At 41.8% G+C, this 19,597-nt stretch overlaps 1 long non-coding RNA gene across 1 annotated transcript; it reads right to left on the reverse strand.

Moving 5' to 3' along the window:
* Positions 1–16,685: 16,685 nt before the first annotated feature.
* On the reverse strand, positions 16,686–19,597 carry LOC121052337. Its single transcript, XR_005808745.1, has 3 exons — positions 19,416–19,597; positions 19,205–19,335; positions 16,686–17,642 (listed from the first exon to the last, which is right to left on the reverse strand). It is a non-coding gene; the product is annotated as an uncharacterized LOC121052337 (long non-coding RNA).

The raw sequence follows: 19,597 nt of genomic DNA on the forward strand, positions 1-19,597 counted from the left end.
TATTCATCTCTCAAGGAGGTTTATATGGTATTAATGAAAAGTAATCAATTCTAATCTAAGTCAACTATAGTACTTAATGTTAATTGATACTGTTTGTACCCACATTTGCATGTCCACTCAGACATAGCTAATGTGCATAATTAGATTGATTTCTAGTTACAATAAGCCGCTCAAAAGGTAATTGGGGGCCAATAGATAGAGATATTGGCCAATGAATAATTGGACAATTCATTTTGGTCCTAGACAAGTCACATAAGAACTAGGCCGATAGAGGGTTTCGAAAGTTAGGCCATTGGTTATCGGCCGGCCCGTAGTCATTGGTTTGTTGTCTAAAAGCCCCTTGGCCAATACTCTAATTGGTTTCCAATCCGAACTCAACTTAGAAAGATAATGGCCAATTGTCAGAGAGGTCGATAAGCGATAAAGATGAAGTTTGATCAAGTAGTATTTCAATCGACTTGAAGTTCATGTCAGCCAATGAGGAGAGTTCAATCCAAGATAGCCTACTTCAAGAATAATTGCAGCCGTTGATGACGTCCATCAAAACCAATCCGGATAGAGTCCAGCATCAAGTCAGCCGACGATAAGTATTGAAGCCGAATCAAGATAGAGTCACTGAGCCAAGAGGAGGCCGAATTCCACTCAACTTCAAAGAGTCAAGAGATCAGTTCAAGTCACAAAGCAGCCGATATAAATAGAAGCATCGACAGAAGACAACACACACACAACTCCAGAAACTCAAGCCATCAAACTTTACTTATTTCGTCTTACCTTTTGCTTAGGTAGAATTTCCGTCTGTTTCCTTAGTTTATTTGCTCTGCTAGTTACAATCTCAGTTACTTTACCTTTTTTGTAGCCTAGTATCGATTTTGAATTGTTCTCTTTGTTTTCTTTCAAACAATAGTTAATAATTTGCAGCCATTCCAGTTTTTAGTTTCGTTGTTATCTTTTATTTGCTCCTTATTGTCTTTATGCATTACTTGTTTGATCGTGCTATTTACTGTTCGTAGTCGCATAGTAGCTATTAATCTTATATTTACTCATACTCTCACGACCGTACCTAACTCACCCGACCTTCAGCCACCAAGTCCTTAATCTAGAGGCATCGAATCGCAGCCGAGAATAAGTTTCTTCCTTGGCTAACAATTGCTTGATAAGTCAGATCTATATTCACTACACCTACAGTTGCACACCTGGCCTTCTGGCCCTGTGCTGGCACGCTCCGCATCCATTCATCGAGAAGGACATTTGTTCCTTGATCCCTCGGCTGTATAGGCCGAGGTGATTTTCAGAGGCAACATCTTTTGGCACGCCCAGTGGGACTCAAGATTACTATTTTCTTAGTAAGGTTGAATGCAAGGGAAGGAGGTTAGTCAACAAAAACAAGGCAACCCATACAGTGTAAACAGGGGAAAGAAGTGTCTTCGGTGTGGGGAGTCAGGACATAATTCAACTTTTTGTCCATCACGGCCGAAGCTCGATCTTACTCCAATCAGAATGTCACTTGAGTCAAGTGGGAATGGGACGTCAGACTCTTCGTCGGCAGAGCAAACAGCCGATGAACGTAGAGCACAAGAAGCAGCAAAGACTGCAGCAGCCGAACTAGCCGCAAGACAGGAGGCTACACAAGCCGCGGCAGCCGACGCCGCTGCAAGGCAAGAAGACATGAGATGAGCGGCCGCTAACGCAGCCTTGGCCAGGCAATCTACTGAAAGTTCGTCTAGAGGCTCGCCACTTAATGCTTTTCAGAGTGCCTCGAATAGTGCAACCACTCCCGGTGCTATCATCTATGCAGCACGAGATGGTAGAGTTAGAGATACTGTGGAAGCTGATTATTTAGGACCGGCCGGAGTGTCAGCCGAGTATATGTACAAAGCATTGAATGAGGTTTTTAAATTGCAGACGAATGAACTCGCTATCCGAGGAGAAATCAACAATAGAACGTTGGTAGATCACTTAGCTACTGCTTTGGGAGAGAATACTAACCGATCAATCAGAGGATTGCAAACGTCTCTTGAGCAACTGAACCAAACAATGGCGGCTATGGTGAATGGTCAGAACACTTTGCAAACCTTGCTGATAATTCATTCGTCAGTCAAAGAGAAAACAAGGTGCCTCCCTGATGGATTTGAAGTTGCCTCTGAATGAAGGTGCCTCACTTTACAATTGTCTCTTGATCCGTGTAGATCTCCAGTCCCTTGGATAATCAAGTTTGGACAACAAACTTCCCAAAGTGTGTTTAAGAGGATAAAGGAATCTGAAAACGCCGAAAGCGGACGACTTGAGGGAAATTTTGCTGATGGTTTCAATGGCCGACGACGATCAGGTTTTGACCAAGATTATTTTGCTAGAAATAGAGGTCGTAGACCTTATAGGACATATCGGCCACCAGTTACTCATGATAATAGGTGGTATGGCCGAGCGGCCAGAGATCAGCCATTTTCCCCTTTAACAAAAACTCAAAAGAGACGTATGCAAAGGGAAGTGGCGGCCGCAAGGCAGCAAGGGTCAGAAGGGCAGGAAGTCAGACGCTCAACTGAAGCAGATAACAAAGAAGCCCCTATAATAAGAGAGGACTTTCATAAGGATTCAGGAGAACCTATGGAACTTGAGACCATCGGTGACCAGTTTGAGAATGTTCTTAGCTTTCCAAAGCTACCTTATCTGCTGTTTACTGAAGGAGGGGTTAAGATCTTCAAACATCTCAACCCTCCATTTAAGTTGGCAGAATTAGAAACAATGAGAAAGTTTCACCAGAAACATTCAGCCCTTGCAATTTATGGGCTTCCAAGGAGTCAAGACTATATTCTCAATACAATAGTAGCAAATTATGATGCCGATCATGCTCTGATTCGGCAGGGTTTCCATAGCCGATTCATTACACCTGGTTTAAAAGATTTGTATCAAGCACATCGCAAAGGAATCTAAAAGAAGGATATAGTCGCTCAAATTCCAGTTTCAAAAGCCGACTTTCATTTCCTTAGATATTTTCATAGAAGTCACTCGGCTGAGGAAACCTATGGCATAACGCCAGAAGAGGTCCAGCTCGCAAGGGAACTTGATGATTATTTAGAAAAGAAAGACTTCGCAACTGAAGAGCAAGCGAAGGCCGATGCCAAAGATAAGGATATTGAACAACAGAAGGAAGTACAGAAGGCGGCTATGGATAAGACACCAAATGGAAAAGTCCCTACCATAAGAGTACTGAGAGGACAGGATCCGCCGTTCTCAAATCAAGATCTGGGGATGATGAAAAAAATATCATAGGATGTATTCAACATTGGCCACTTATGGCCTAACTGAGCAGGAAAGCGCGATGATGAAAATGTTGGAAAAGGATCTGTCTTCAGAGTCATACCTCATCACTGAAGATTCTAGCATCGGCTTAAAAATCAGTTATCAGGCAATGATGGAGAATTGTAAGCTGGAAGCCAATACTGATAACTTGCCTATTTCTGATGCTGACTTAACTTACCTCCGCACCTACCATAAACAACATCCAGCTGCTGAGATTTATGGATTCACGTCCGCCAAGAGCAAATTACTAGATAATTTGTCCAAATACCTGCGGACTCGTGCAATCGAGTGGCAAGCAGAGACAGAGAAGGCATCCACCAAGCTGACAACAGGGGCCATTGAAGAATTAAAGAAAGAGCAAGCCAGTCTCAATCAACAGTTGAAAGATGAGGAAATGGTAGAAGGTGCTGCCACGAACAATGGTAAGCAAGACGATTTTGGAGACGATGGTGATGAGGAAGTCGATTATGGGGAAGAAGAGGAACAAGGTGACTATGATAATGAAGCTGGAATCGACTACGACATAGGAGATGACACAGCTTTTGACATGGAAACCTTATCCCCGTTTTACAAGGGCGAGGCCGCCTTTGGAAAAGGAGAAGGTAATACAATGGACATCAACATGGTTTATGTCATACCTTCAGAACTCAAAGCTCAACCAGGTCAGTCAAATGAACTGATTGGCGACTTTGTTGCCAATCAACAACCTCGATTTGAGATTGATGAAGCCGTTGCCCAGCTGAAGGATGAAGACGGCCGTGTGGTACTCACAAAACCAACGGCCAAAATGGCTCAACATTTGAAGCCCTAATACATCACGGCTTACATAGAGGGATATCCAATAACGAAAGTTTTGGTGGACACTGGTGCAGCGGTTAATGTATTACCTACAGCCGTTATGAAGAAATTACGCAGAACTGAATCCGATTTGCTACCTTCAGACATTATAGTGAGCAACTTCTCTGGCGGGAAGAGCAGGCCAAGAGGTATCCTCCCACTCGATGTCACAGTGGGGGAAAAGACAAACATGACAGCTTTCTTCGTGGTCGATTCATCTGCTCATTACAATGCGTTGCTTGGCCGCGATTGGATTCACCAGAACTTATGTGTACCTTCTTCCCTGCATCAAGTTTTGATCTTCTGGCATGGAGACAAAATTGAGGTCATTCCAGCAGACAATAATCCATTTCAAGCATCCACCAATGTAGTAGAAGCAAGGTTTTATGAGGACGATATTGGTTATTTCACTTTCAGTGGACGAGATAGCAAGGGCAGACCTACCCAAGTTATGGCCCAGAAAATTGTCAACCTAGGGAGTGAGGATGTTTTGCAAGATGCAGAGCATCCAACCCTGGTTGACCTCTTCAAGGACAATATCAATGTCTAGAGACCCAAGGTCTCTAGAAAGAAAGGCCGCAGTCCTATCTATTTTAGGACGTTTGCTGGCCTATTGGGCCGACAGGACTACCAAGTCTAACTCGGCCATCAACTTGATGGAATATATTATAGAACAACAGGAAGAAGAACTGCAGTTGGAAGATATCGGCCGATGCAACCAAAAGATGGCCACTAGTTTATAATGTATATATATTTAGGCCATCTTGATTCTGGCCGATGCAATTAAGCCGAAAAGATTATTATTTTTATTAGATTTTTCCAGTCGGTTTGCGTGGCCATTATGCTCCACTTGTACATACTACTACAAGATATTGTCTATACATGACACAACAATGTTTATGATAATCTACCGGCAAGCAAATAATTAATTAGTTTTTCATCGGCCCATAAGTCTCAATTGTTTACAAAAACCGGCCAATGGCCGACAAAAGAGCCACATACATAAATCATCATTACACGGCTAAAGGGAGTTTTAAGAGAACCCAAGGTACAACTAGTGTCCTGAAGGTCACTCTCAAGTTGCATACACCTAGGCTCGGAATTTTTCAATTCGGCCTCTATTTTTTTTAGTTGTCCTTGGCTTTGGAAACATTGCATACTGTTCTGTAGAAAATTCTGGACACTTGAACAAAACCTCAAAACACTCTTCTGCCAAATGCGAAAGTAAACCAAGGGGAGCCAATTGTTGTCCAAGAGTGGTGTCTGCGGCCAATGCTAAACCTGGTTGTCTAAAAGCGGGAAAATAAGGTCGGTATCTCACTATGGAAACTTGGCCCAAGTTGACGTACCCCACCTTCATTCCGGACTCGTTGTGTTACTCTATTCATGAAGGCCGAAGCATTCTTTTCAGTGACTTGACTTAGAGCTTCGACGAATGCAAATGAGCGTCTGGTAATACTTTTTTTTGTTTGCCTTCATAATTGTCTTCTCCAGTCCCTTTCGCAGCCATTGCTTGGCCGACCCAATCCTACAAGATATAGAGCATCATTGGTTAACACATCATGTTTCTCGGTGTGCATCAAGTTTCTCGTTATTCGGTGCTATTCGCCAAAAACCAGGAAACTTGGGGGGGGAGGGGGGGGGCAAAGGCATATTACATGCATATGAGCCAAGATATTGTCAAAAAAAAAAAAGGATCAAAGAGGAAAACTAGTAGTTGGCTGACCAACTTTCACTTTGAGTTGGCTGCCAACTTTCACTTTGAGTTGGCTGCCAACTTTCACTTTGAGTTGGCTGCCAACTTTCACTTTGAGTTGGCTGCCAACTTTCACTTTGAGTTGGCTGCCAACTTTCACTTTGTGTTGGCTGCCAACTTTCACTTTGTGTTGGCTGCCAACTTTCACTTTGTGTTGGCTGTCAACTTTCACAGTTGGCTGCCAACTTTCAATTGTCAACAAAAAAAAAAAAGGATCAAAGAGGAAAACTGGTAGTTGGCTGACCAACTTTCACTTTGAGTTGGCTGCCAACTTTCATTTTGTGTTGGCTGCCAACTTTCACTTTGAGTTGGCTACCAACTTTCACTTTGAGTTGGCTCCCACTTTCACTTTGAGTTGGCTCCCACTTTCACTTTGAGTTGGCTGCCAACTTTCACTTTGTGTTGGCTGCCAACTTTCATTTTTGTGTTGGCTGCCAACTTTCATTTTGAGTTGGCTCCCTTTCTTTTAAGTTGGCTGACTTGAAATTCCTCATGCATTTGGCCAACTTAAAAATTTGAACTCCCTTGTTGGCTTACTCCTCCTTACTTTGGCCAACTTGGAAATTTTTGGCCAACTTGAAACTTTTCATGAGTTGGTTTATCCTAAATAGCTTTGTTGGCTTCCTTGAGATTTTTCATTGTTGGCTCCAACTAGCCACTCATTTAATGGCCAACTTAAGGTATTTCATGTGTTGGCCAACAAGAGCAACAAATTGGCTTTCTTGTGATATTTTTTTCATTTGTTGGCTTACTCTCCCTCAGTTTGGCCAACTTGAAAATTGACTCCCTTGATGGCTTGCTCTCTTTTGTTGGCCAACTTGGATTTTCTCACTTATTGGCTAACTTGAGCTTTAGTTATTTGTTGGCTTACTCAAAATAGATTCCTTGTTGGCTTACTCTCCCTCAAGTTGGCCAACTTGAAAATAGTCTCCCTTGATGGCTTACTCTCTTTTGTTGGCCAACTTGGATTTTCTCACTTATTGGCCAACTTGAACTTTTTCATGTGTTGGCTTACCCGAAATAGCTTTATATATTAGCCAATTTGAAAATTTCCATGTGTTGGCCAACCTGAGCTACAACTTGGCTTTCTTGTAATGTCTTCACTTGAGTTGGCCAATCCTTGGCATTTTTTCACGTGTTGGCTCTCTCATTTAATGGTCAACTCAAGTTTTATTATCGGCTAAACTCAAGTTATTTGTTGGCTTTCGTTAGCCAATTTGCCTATTCATTCTTCTGTTGGCCGATTTTAACATTAATATTCGTTGGCTTCCATGCGTTCGTTGATTCGTTGGCCACTATGAGGTATATTCATGTGTTGTCTTACTCAGCCTTGTTCATTGGCTTACTCATGAACAATTCACTTATTTCCTCGAACGTCGTTCGATCAAGTTGCCCAATTACTTACTAGAGCGTGAATATGGAAGCCAACTTATCAACGTATAAGTTTGGAATTCAACTATTCCATTTGGTTCGCTAATTTAATGAATGAAGGCTTCTCACTGAAGTTGTTTTCCCGAAACCTTGTTCGACCAAGAAAATATATTCTAGCCATCAGGGAGGTAAATGAGGAACACATTTACATGAGTTTTCAGAAGTTAATTAGGCGGGCAAGTTGACTCAAATTTCTCAACCACTCGGCGACATTCGCCGATGCTTAAGAAACTTGGGGGGGGGGCAATATTTGTACTCACATTTGCATGACCACTCGGACGTAGCTAATGTGGATAGTTATTGAATGATTTCTAGTTACAGTTTGCTGCTCAACAAGTAATTGGGCCGATTGCCAGAAATGTTGGCCGATGAATGAGTGGACAAGTCAGTTGGTCCAAGATGAGTCAGACGAAGCTAGGCCTTTGGTTATCGCCCGGCCCGTAGTCATTGGTTTATTGTCTAAAAGCCCATTGGCCAACACTCTAATTGGTTTCCAACCCGAACTCAACTTAGAAAGATAATGGCCGATTGTCAGAAAGGCCGATAAGCGATAAAGATGAAATTTGATCAAGTAGTATTTCAGTCGACTTGAAGTTCATGTCAGCCGATAAGGAGAGTTCAATCTAAGATAGCCTACTTCAAGATTAATTACAGCGGTTGATGACGACCATCAGAGCCAATCCAGATAGAGTCCAGCGTCAAGTTAGCCGACGATAAGTATTGAAGCTGAATCAAGATAGAGTCACTGAGCCAAGAGGAAGCGGAATTCCACTCAACTTCAAAGAGTCAAGAGATCACATCAAGTCGCAAAGCAGCCGATATAAATAGAAGCATCGACAAAAGACAACACACACAACTCCAGAAACTCAAGCCATCAAGCTTTTCTTATTTCGTCTTACCTTTTGCTTAGGTAGAATTTCCGCCTGTTTCCTTAGTTTATTTGCTCTGCTAGTTACAATCTCAGTTACTTTACCTTTCTTGTAGCCTAATATCGATTTTGAATTGTTCTCTTTGTTTTTCTTTCAAACAATAGATAATAATTTGCAGCCATTCCAGGTTTTAGTTTCGTTGTTATTATCTTTTATTTGCACCTTATTGTCTTTATGCTTTACTTGTTTGATCGTGCTATTTACTATTCGTAGTCGCATAGTAGCTATTAATCTTATATTTACTCATACTCTCACGACCGTACCTAACTCACCCGACCTTCAGCCACCAAGTCCTTAATCTAGAGGCATCGAATCGCAGCCGAGAATAAGTTCCTTCCTCGGCTAACAATTGCTTGATAAGTCAGATCTATATCCACTACACCTACAGTTGCACACCTGGCCTTCTGGCCGTGTGCTGGCACGCTCCACATCTATTCATCGAGAAGGACATTTGTTCCTTGATCCCTCGGCTGTATAGGCCGAGGTGATTTTCAGAGGAAACATCTTTTATAGTTGGTGGACGTGCCTCGGATAATCAAGTTTCAAATTACTTTGACAGAAAGAGCCATCGGGCGTGCCAAAAGATGTTGCCTCTGAAAATCACCTCGGCCTATACAGCCGAGGGATCAAGGAACAAATGTCCTTCTTTGAATGGATGCGGAGCGTGCCAGCACACGGCCAGAAGGCCAGGTGTGCAACTGTAGGTGTAGTGGATATAGATCTGACTTATCAAGCAATTGTTAGCCGAGGAATGAGCTTATTCTCGGCTGCGATTCGATGCCTCTAGATTAAGGACTTGGTGGCTGAAGGTCGGGTGAGTTAGGTACGGTCGTCAGAGTATGATTAAATATAAGATTAATAGCTACTATGCGACTACGAACAGTAAATAGCACGATCAAACAAGTAAAGCATAAAGACAATAAGGAGCAAATAAAAGATAATAACAACGAAACTAAAAACTGGAATGGCTGCAAATTATTAACTATTGTTTGAAAGAAAACAAAGAGAACAATTCAAAATCGATACTAGGCTACAAGAAAGGTAAAGTAACTGAGATTGTAACTAGCAGAGCAAATAAACTAAGGAAACAGACGGAAATTCTACCTAAGCAAAAGGTAAGACGAAATAAGAAAAGCTTGATGGCTTGAGTTTCTGGAGTTGTGTGTGTTGTCTTTTGTCGATGCTTCTATTTATATCGGCTGCTTTGCGACTTGATGTGATCTCTTGACTCTTTGAAGTTGAGTGGAATTCCGCTTCCTCTTGGCTCAGTGACTCTATCTTGATTCAGCTTCAATACTTATCGTCGGCTAACTTGACGCTGGACTCTATCTGGATTGGCTCTGATGGTCGTCATCAACCGCTGTAATTAATCTTGAAGTAGGCTATCTTAGATTGAACTCTCCTTATCGGCTGACATGAACTTCAAGTCGACTGAAATACTACTTGATCAAATTTCATCTTTATCGCTTATCGGCCTTTCTGACAATCGGCCATTATCTTTCTAAGTTGAGTTCGGGTTGGAAACCAATTAGAGTGTTGGCCAATGGGCTTTTAGACAATAAACCAATGACTACGGGCCGGGCGATAACCAAAGGCCTAGCTTCGTCTGACTCATCTTGGACCAACTGACTTGTCCACTCATTCATCGGCCAACATTTCTGGCAATCGGCCCAATTACTTGTTGAGCAGCAAACTGTAACTAGAAATCATTCAATAACTATCCACATTAGCTACGTCCGAGTGGTCATGCAAATGTGAGTACAAATATTGCCCCCCCCCCAAGTTTCTTAAGCATCGGCGAATGTCGCCGAGTGGTTGAGAAATTTGAGTCAACTTGCCCGCCTAATTAACTTCTGAAAACTCATGTAAATGTGTTCCTCATTTACCTCCCTGATGGCTAGAATATATTTTCTTGGTCGAACAAGGTTTCGGGAAAACAACTTCAGTGAGAAGCCTTCATTCATTAAATTAGCGAACCAAATGGAATAGTTGAATTCCAAACTTATACGTTGATAAGTTGGCTTCCATATTCACGCTCTAGTAAGTAATTGGGCAACTTGATCGAACGACGTTCGAGGAAATAAGTGAATTGTTCATGAGTAAGCCAATGAACAAGGCTGAGTAAGACAACACATGAATATACCTCATAGTGGCCAACGAATCAACGAACGCATGGAAGCCAACGAATATTAATGTTAAAATCGGCCAACAGAAGAATGAATAGGCAAATTGGCTAACGAAAGCCAACAAATAACTTGAGTTTAGCCGATAATAAAACTTGAGTTGACCATTAAATGAGAGAGCCAACACGTGAAAAAATGCCAAGGATTGGCCAACTCAAGTGAAGACATTACAAGAAAGCCAAGTTGTAGCTCAGGTTGGCCAACACATGGAAATTTTCAAATTGGCTAATATATAAAGCTATTTCGGGTAAGCCAACACATGAAAAAGTTCAAGTTGGCCAATAAGTGAGAAAATCCAAGTTGGCCAACAAAAGAGAGTAAGCCATCAAGGGAGACTATTTTCAAGTTGGCCAACTTGAGGGAGAGTAAGCCAACAAGGAATCTATTTTGAGTAAGCCAACAAATAACTAAAGCTCAAGTTAGCCAATAAGTGAGAAAATCCAAGTTGGCCAACAAAAGAGAGCAAGCCATCAAGGGAGTCAATTTTCAAGTTGGCCAAACTGAGGGAGAGTAAGCCAACAAATGAAAAAAATATCACAAGAAAGCCAATTTGTTGCTCTTGTTGGCCAACACATGAAATACCTTAAGTTGGCCATTAAATGAGTGGCTAGTTGGAGCCAACAATGAAAAATCTCAAGGAAGCCAACAAAGCTATTTAGGATAAACCAACTCATGAAAAGTTTCAAGTTGGCCAAAAATTTCCAAGTTGGCCAAAGTAAGGAGGAGTAAGCCAACAAGGGAGTTCAAATTTTTAAGTTGGCCAAATGCATGAGGAATTTCAAGTCAGCCAACTTAAAAGAAAGGGAGCCAACTCAAAATGAAAGTTGGCAGCCAACACAAAAATGAAAGTTGGCAGCCAACACAAAGTGAAAGTTGGCAGCCAACTCAAAGTGAAAGTGGGAGCCAACTCAAAGTGAAAGTGGGAGCCAACTCAAAGTGAAAGTTGGCAGCCAACACAAAATGAAAGTTGGCAGCCAACTCAAAGTGAAAGTTGGCAGCCAACACAAAAATGAAAGTTGGCAGCCAACACAAAGTGAAAGTTGGCAGCCAACACAAAAATGAAAGTTGGCAGCCAACACAAAACTGAAAGTTGGCAACCAACACAAAGTGAAAGTTGGCAGCCAACTCAAAGTGAAAGTTGGTCAGCCAACTACCAGTTTTCTTCTTTGATCCTTTTTTTTTTTTGACAATATCTTGGCTCATATGCATGTAATATGCCTTTGGCCCCCCAAGTTTCCTGGTTTTCGGCGAATAGCACCGAATAACGAGAAACTTGATGCACACCGAGAAACATGATGTGTTAACCAATGATGCTCTATATCTTGTAGGATTGGGTCGGCCAAGCAATGGCTGCGAAAGGGACTGGAGAAGACAATTATGAAGGCAAACAAAAAAAAGTATTACCAGACGCTCATTTGCATTCGTCGAAGCTCTAAGTCAAGTCACTGAAAAGAATGCTTCGGCCTTCATGAATAGAGTAACACAACGAGTCCTGAATGAAGGTGGGGTACATCAACTTGGGCCAAGTTTCCATAGTGAGATACCGACCTTATTTTCCCGCTTTCAGAGAACCGGGTTTAGCATTGGCCGCAGATACCACTCTTGGACAACAATTGGCTCCCCTTGGTTTACTTTCGCATTTGGCAGAAGAGTGTTTTGAGGTTTTGTTCAAGTGTCCCGAATTTTCTGCAGAACAGTATGTAGTGTTTCCAAAGCCAAGGACAACTAAAAAAAATAGAGGCCGAATTGAAAAATTCCGAGCCTAGGTGTATGCAACTTGAGAGTGACCTTCAGGACACTAGTTGTACCTTGGGTTCTCTTAAAACTCCCTTTAGCCGTGTAATGATGATTTATGTATGTGGCTCTTTTGTCGGCCATTAGCCGGTTTTTGTAAACAATTGAGACTTATGGGCCGATGAAAAACTAATTAATTATTTGCTTGCCGGTAGATTATCATAAACATTGTTGTGTCATGTATAGACAATATCTTGTAGTAGTATGTACAAGTGGAGCATAATGGCCACGCAAACTGACTGGAAAAATCTAATAAAAATAATAATCTTTTCGGCTTAATTGCATCGGCCAGAATTGATGGCCTAAATATATATACATTATAAACTAGTGGCCATCTTTTGGTTGCATCGGCCGATATCTTCCAACTGCAGTTCTTCTTCCTGTTGTTCTATAGTATATTCCATCAAGTTGATGGCCGAGTTAGACTTGGTAGTCCTGTCGGCCCAATAGGCCAGCAAACGTCCTAAAATAGATAGGACTGCGGCCTTTCTTTCTAGAGACCTTGGGTCTCTAGACATTGATATTGTCCTTGAAGAGGTCAACCAAGGTTGGATGCTCTGCATCTTGCAAAACATCCTCACTCCCTAGGTTGACAATTTTCTGGGCCATAACTTGGGAAGGTCTGCCCTTGCTATCTCGTCCACTGAAAGTGAAATAACCAATATCGTCCTCATAAAACCTTGCTTCTACTACATTGGTGGATGCTTGAAATGGATTATTGTCTGCTGGAATGACCTCAATTTTGTCTCCATGCCAGAAGATCAAAACTTGATGCAGGGAAGAAGGTACACATAAGTTCTGGTGAATCCAATCACGGCCAAGCAACGCATTGTAATGAGCAGATGAATCGACCACGAAGAAAGCTGTCATGTTTGTCTTTTCCCCCACTGTGACATCGAGTGGGAGGATACCTCTTGGCCTGCTCTTCCCGCCAGAGAAGTTGCTCACTGTAATGTCTGAAGGTAGCAAATCGGATTCAGTTCTGCGTAATTTCTTCATAACGGCTGTAGGTAATACATTAACCGCTGCACCATTGTCCACCAAAACTTTCGTTATTGGATATCCCTCTATGTAAGCCGTGATGTATTAGGGCTTCAAATGTTGAGCCATTTTGGCCGTTGGTTTTGTGAGTACCACACGGCCGTCTTCATCCTTCAACTGGGCAACGGCTTCATCAATCTCAAATCGAGGTTGTTGATCGGCAACAAAGTCGCCGATCAGTTCATTTGACTGACCTGGTTGAGCTTTGAGTTCTGAAGGTATGACATAAACCATGTTGATGTCCATTGTATTACCTTTTCCTTTTCCAAAGGCGGTCTCGCCCTTGTAAAACGGGGATAAGGTTTCCATGTCAAAAGCTATGTTATCTCCTATGTCGTAGTCGATTCCAGCTTCATTATCATAGTCACCTTGTTCCTCTTCTTCCCCATAATCGACTTCCTCATCACCATCGTCTCCAAAATCGTCTTGCTTACCATTGTTCGTGGCAGCACCTTCTACCATTTCCTCATCTTTCAACTGTTGATTGAGACTGGCTTGCTCTTTCTTTAATTCTTCAATGGCCCCTGTTGTCAGCTTGGTGGATGCCTTCTCTGTCTCTGCTTGCCACTCGATTGCACGAGTCCGCAGGTATTTGGACAAATTATCTAGTAATTTGCTCTTGGCGGACGTGAATCCATAAATCTCAGCAGCTGGATGTTGTTTATGGTAGGTGCGGAGGTAAGTTAAGTCAGCATCAGAAATAGGCAAGTTATCAGTATTGGCTTCCAGCTTACAATTCTCCATCATTGCCTGATAACTGATTTTTAAGCCGATGCTAGAATCTTCAGTGATGAGGTATGACTCTGAAGACAGATCCTTTTCCAACATTTTCATCATCGCGCTTTCCTGCTCAGTTAGGCCATAAGTGGCCAATGTTGAATACATCCTATGATATTTTTTTCATCATCCCCAGATCTTGATTTGAGAACGGCGGATCCTGTCCTCTCAGTACTCTTATGGTAGGGACTTTTCCATTTGGTGTCTTATCCATAGCCGCCTTCTGTACTTCCTTCTGTTGTTCAATATCCTTATCTTTGGCATCGGCCTTCGCTTGCTCTTCAGTTGCGAAGTCTTTCTTTTCTAAATAATCATCAAGTTCCCTTGCGAGCTGGACCTCTTTTGGCGTTATGCCATAGGTTTCCTCAGCCGAGTGACTTCTATGAAAACATCTAAGGAAATGAAAGTCGGCTTTTGAAACTGGAATTTGAGCGACTATATCCTTCTTTTGGATTCCTTTGCGATGTGCTTGATACAAAGCTTTTAAACCAGGTGTAATGAATCGGCTATGGAAACCCTGCCGAATCAGAGCATGATCGGCATCATAATTTGCTACTATTGTATTGAGAATATAGTCTTGACTCCTTGGAAGCCCATAAATTGCAAGGGCTGAATGTTTCTGGTGAAACTTTCTCATTGTTTCTAATTCAGCCAACTTAAATGGAGGGTTGAGATGTTTGAAGATCTTAACCCCTCCTTCAGTAAACCGCAGATAAGGTAGCTTTGGAAAGCTAAGAACATTCTCAAACTGGTCACCGATGGTCTCAAGTTCCATAGGTTCTCCTGAATCCTTATGAAAGTCCTCTCTTATTATAGGGGCTTCTTTGTTATCTGCTTCAGTTGAGCGTCTGACTTCCTGCCCTTCTGACCCTTGCTGCCTTGCGGCCGCCACTTCCCTTTGCATACGTCTCTTTTGAGTTTTTGTTAAAGGGGAAAATGGCTGATCTCTGGCCGCTCGGCCATACCACCTATTATCATGAGTAACTGGTGGCCGATATGTCCTATAAGGTCTACGACCTCTATTTCTAGCAAAATAATCTTGGTCAAAACCTGATCGTCGTCGGCCATTGAAACCATCAGCAAAATTTCCCTCAAGTCGTCCGCTTTCGGCGTTTTCAAATTCCTTTATCCTCTTAAACACACTTTGGGAAGTTTGTTGTCCAAACTTGATTATCCGAGGGACTGGAGATCTACACGGATCAAGAGACAATTGTAAAGTGAGGCACCTTCATTCAGAGGCAACTTCAAATCCATCAGGGAGGCACCTTGTTTTCTCTTTGACTGACGAATGAATTATCAGCAAGGTTTGCAAAGTGTTCTGACCATTCACCATAGCCGCCATTGTTTGGTTCAGTTGCTCAAGAGACGTTTGCAATCCTCCGATTGATCGGTTAGTATTCTCTCCCAAAGCAGTAGCTAAGTGATCTACCAACGTTCTATTGTTGATTTCTCCTCGGATAGCGAGTTCATTCGTCTGCAATTTAAAAACCTCATTCAATGCTTTGTACATATACTCGGCTGACACTCCGGCCGGTCCTAAATAATCAGCTTCCACAGTATCTCTAACTCTACCATCTCATGCTGCATAGATGATAGCACCGGGAGTGGTTGCACTATTCGAGGCACTCTGAAAAGCATTAAGTGGCGAGCCTCTAGACGAACTTTCAGTAGATTGCCTGGCCAAGGCTGCGTCAGCGGCCGCTCGTCTCATGTCTTCTTGCCTTGCAGCGGCGTCGGCTGCCGCGGCTTGTGTAGCCTCCTGTCTTGCGGCTAGTTCGGCTGCTGCAGTCTTTGCTGCTTCTTGTGCTCTACGTTCATCGGCTGATTGCTCTTCCGACGAAGAGTCTGACGTCCCATTCCCACTTGACTCAAGTGACATTCTGATTGGAGTAAGATCGAGCTTCGGCCGTGATGGACAAAAAGTTGAATTATGTCCTGACTCCCCACACCGAAGACACTTCTTTCCCCTGTTTACACTGTATGGGTTGCCTTGTTTTTGTTGACTAACCTCCTTCCCTTGCATTCAACCTTACTAAGAAAATAGTAATCTTGAGTCCCACTGGGCGTGCCAAAAGATGTTGCCTCTGAAAATCACCTCGGCCTATACAGCCGAGGGATCAAGGAACAAATGTCCTTCTCGATGAATGGATGCGGAGCGTGCCAGCACAGGGCCAGAAGGCCAGGTGTGCAACTGTAGGTGTAGTGAATATAGATCTGACTTATCAAGCAATTGTTAGCCAAGGAAGAAACTTATTCTCGGCTGCGATTCGATGCCTCTAGATTAAGGACTTGGTGGCTGAAGGTCGGGTGAGTTAGGTACGGTCGTGAGAGTATGAGTAAATATAAGATTAATAGCTACTATGCGACTACGAACAGTAAATAGCACGATCAAACAAATAATGCATAAAGACAATAAGGAGCAAATAAAAGATAATAACAACGAAACTAAAAACTGGAATGGCTGCAAATTATTAACTATTGTTTGAAAGAAAACAAAGAGAACAATTCAAAATCGATACTAGGCTACAAAAAAGGTAAAGTAACTGAGATTGTAACTAGCAGAGCAAATAAACTAAGGAAACAGACGGAAATTCTACCTAAGCAAAAGGTAAGACGAAATAAGTAAAGTTTGATGGCTTGAGTTTCTGGAGTTGTGTGTGTGTTGTCTTCTGTCGATGCTTCTATTTATATCGGCTGCTTTGTGACTTGAACTGATCTCTTGACTCTTTGAAGTTGAGTGGAATTCAGCTTCCTCTTGGCTCAGTGACTCTATCTTGATTCGGCTTCAATACTTATCGTCGGCTAACTTGACGCTGGACTCTATCTGGATTGGCTCTGATGGTCGTCATCAACCGCTGTAATTAATCTTGAAGTAGGCTATCTTAGATTGAACTCTCCTTATCGGCTGACATGAACTTCAAGTCGACTGAAATACTACTTGATCAAATTTCATCTTTATCGCTTATCAGCCTCTCTGACAATCGGCCATTATCTTTCTAAGTTGAGTTCGGGTTGGAAACCAATTAGAGTATTGGCCAATGGGCTTTTAGACAATAAACCAATGACTACGGGCCGGCCGATAACCAAAGGCCTAGCTTCATCTGACTCATCTTGGACCAACTGACGTGTCCACTCATTCATCGGCCAACATTTCTGGCAATCGGCCCAATTACTTGTTGAGTGGCAAACTGTAACTAGAAATCATTCAATAACTATGCACATTAGCTACGTCCGAGTGGTCATGCAAATGTGGGTACAAACATTAGCATGAAGTAGATGATCTAGCTAGTTCAGTGAAGGAAAAGCATGGGGAGCATGGGGAACAAAACCAGGAAAATGGCCTGGTGAAACGGCCAACTAGATTCCGTGGGTAGAACGAGTCGGTATATCACTATGGAAACTTGGGCCAAGTTGACGTACCCCACCTTCATTCGGGACTCGTTGTGTTATTCTATTCATGAAGGCCGAGACATTGTTTTCAGTGGCTTGACTTAGTGCTTCCGCAAATGCAAATGAGCGTTTGGTGATACTTTTTTGTTTGCCTTCATAATTGTCTTCTTCGGTCCCTTTCGAAGCCATTGCTTGGGCCTTCAAATCCTACAAGATAGAGAGAATTATGATAGCGCATCATGTTTCTTGGTGTACACCAAGTTTCTGGTTATTCGGTGAGATTCGCCGAAAACCATGAAACTTGGAGGGGGGCAAAGGCATGCATATGAGCCAAGATATTGTTGATAAATTTTATTTTATTCGAGAAGTACAAATGCAGCATGAAGCAAGCAATAAATTGGTAGGGGAAAATAAAGCTGACCATGTACGATTATAAGCAATATGAACGGCACAAAAACCATAACGTGATGCCGACTTGAATGAAGAAAATAAGCATGTTTACAATTTACCTACTTTGAGATCTACACGTTTGTTTCTTATTGACATTATCCTGATGCAATTGCACATGGGCATACAATGTTAAAAAATAAAGAAAATTTGTGTTTTTTTTTTCTTCTTCTTCTCTTTTTAAAAAGAGGATCAAAGAAAGAAAATTTGTGTTTGACTAATTGCATTAAAGCAAGTCTGAGCAGAGTTAGTTAAAAGATGCCATGTTCACAAATAGGCATTAATTATACTTCATAGGCTCATGATAATTATGAAGTTGTGTCTGACTACATTCTTTGACTATGGGTCTTTAAAAACAGTCAAAAAAGTCATCTTTGATTAATGGAAAAATCTGGGAACTTGAGACAAGTGCAAGATGTATAGGTTCATAATTAACTTCAAAGCTGCGATTGTTTGCAGAGTGGCATGAAACAAAATCTGAGAGCTTGACAGAAAGAGCAATTCATATAATTATCAATTGATGGACTACCCATACTTGCATTAAATTAAGTCTTGGGACAGTGGGTTAAAAGTTCACTGGTTGGCATTGAATTAACAACTTCATCTAGTCATGATAATTGTGCATGACCAAAGAATTTATACTCAATAACTTCATAATTATCATGAGCTGTTCACCTGGTCAGCTGCTGACCAAAGAATTTATACTCAATAACCCTTAGATTTACATCCAAGGGTGGAAAACAAAACACCTAAACTTAATAATAATTCTCTCTGCCATTGGATTTACATCCAAGGGTGGTTGAGCATTATTTTCTTGGTCAATAACTGACCAGGTGAACATTTTTGTAAATGATAATTACGGGCCCTTAGGAGGACAAGGTCAGCATTGATGTTTGTTTAAATTGCATCCAGTTAAAGCTGGGAATTTGAAAGAACTGCAGTACACATTAATTGCACGGTAGTCCTGAATAGCTAGAGCAATTAAATGCAGAGTTTAATTCGAGCTCCCCCATGCAACTCTACCTTGTTTGAGAATCATTACGACTACCATGCAACTCTAGCTAGTTGCAGCACATATAATCGGATAATGGTCACACAAAAAAAAAACCTGAGATGAAGAGCAATTAAATGCACATGACAAGCTTTTATGAGTAGCTCAAAGGCATCGGCCATCGAGTGCTTTATGCTTAATTGCAGTCATATTAATTCATGGCATGTACTTTAGATTTCTGGGAAATTAAGAACACAAGTGCAGAATGCAATAATTGCGCAACTAGCTAGCTCCAAAATATGAAACTTCATTTCAAAAGCAAGAGCTATACCTGCAATTCAAGATTACCCAGTCACTATATAGCCCTGATAGAATGGGATTTGCTCAAATTAGGAGATACCCAGCCATGATTTCAACTTTAGAACAATGGAGGAGTTGATTACACGATACACGATTCGAAATCTACATAGAAGATACTCAATAGATTCATCAGATCTGGGTTTTCTGGGTTTGAATGTCAAGTACCAAATTCAAAATCGTACCTTTTGTGATGATGATAGTCCATTTTACCTCCTACTCAGTCCATGCCCAACTCATTTGGTGAAGGATTTTGATGGATTTGAAGATGGGAGTTGTGCGCTTGAAGAACCCCGATAATAAAGCTCTGTTCATGTGTTTTCCAAAAATAGGGAAGAAGAGCTTCGTATGTGGTCGTGAGGAGCTG

The sequence above is a fragment of the Rosa chinensis genome, chromosome 1 (genome assembly GCF_002994745.2).
Source record: "Rosa chinensis cultivar Old Blush chromosome 1, RchiOBHm-V2, whole genome shotgun sequence".
Lineage (NCBI taxonomy): Eukaryota > Viridiplantae > Streptophyta > Magnoliopsida > Rosales > Rosaceae > Rosa > Rosa chinensis.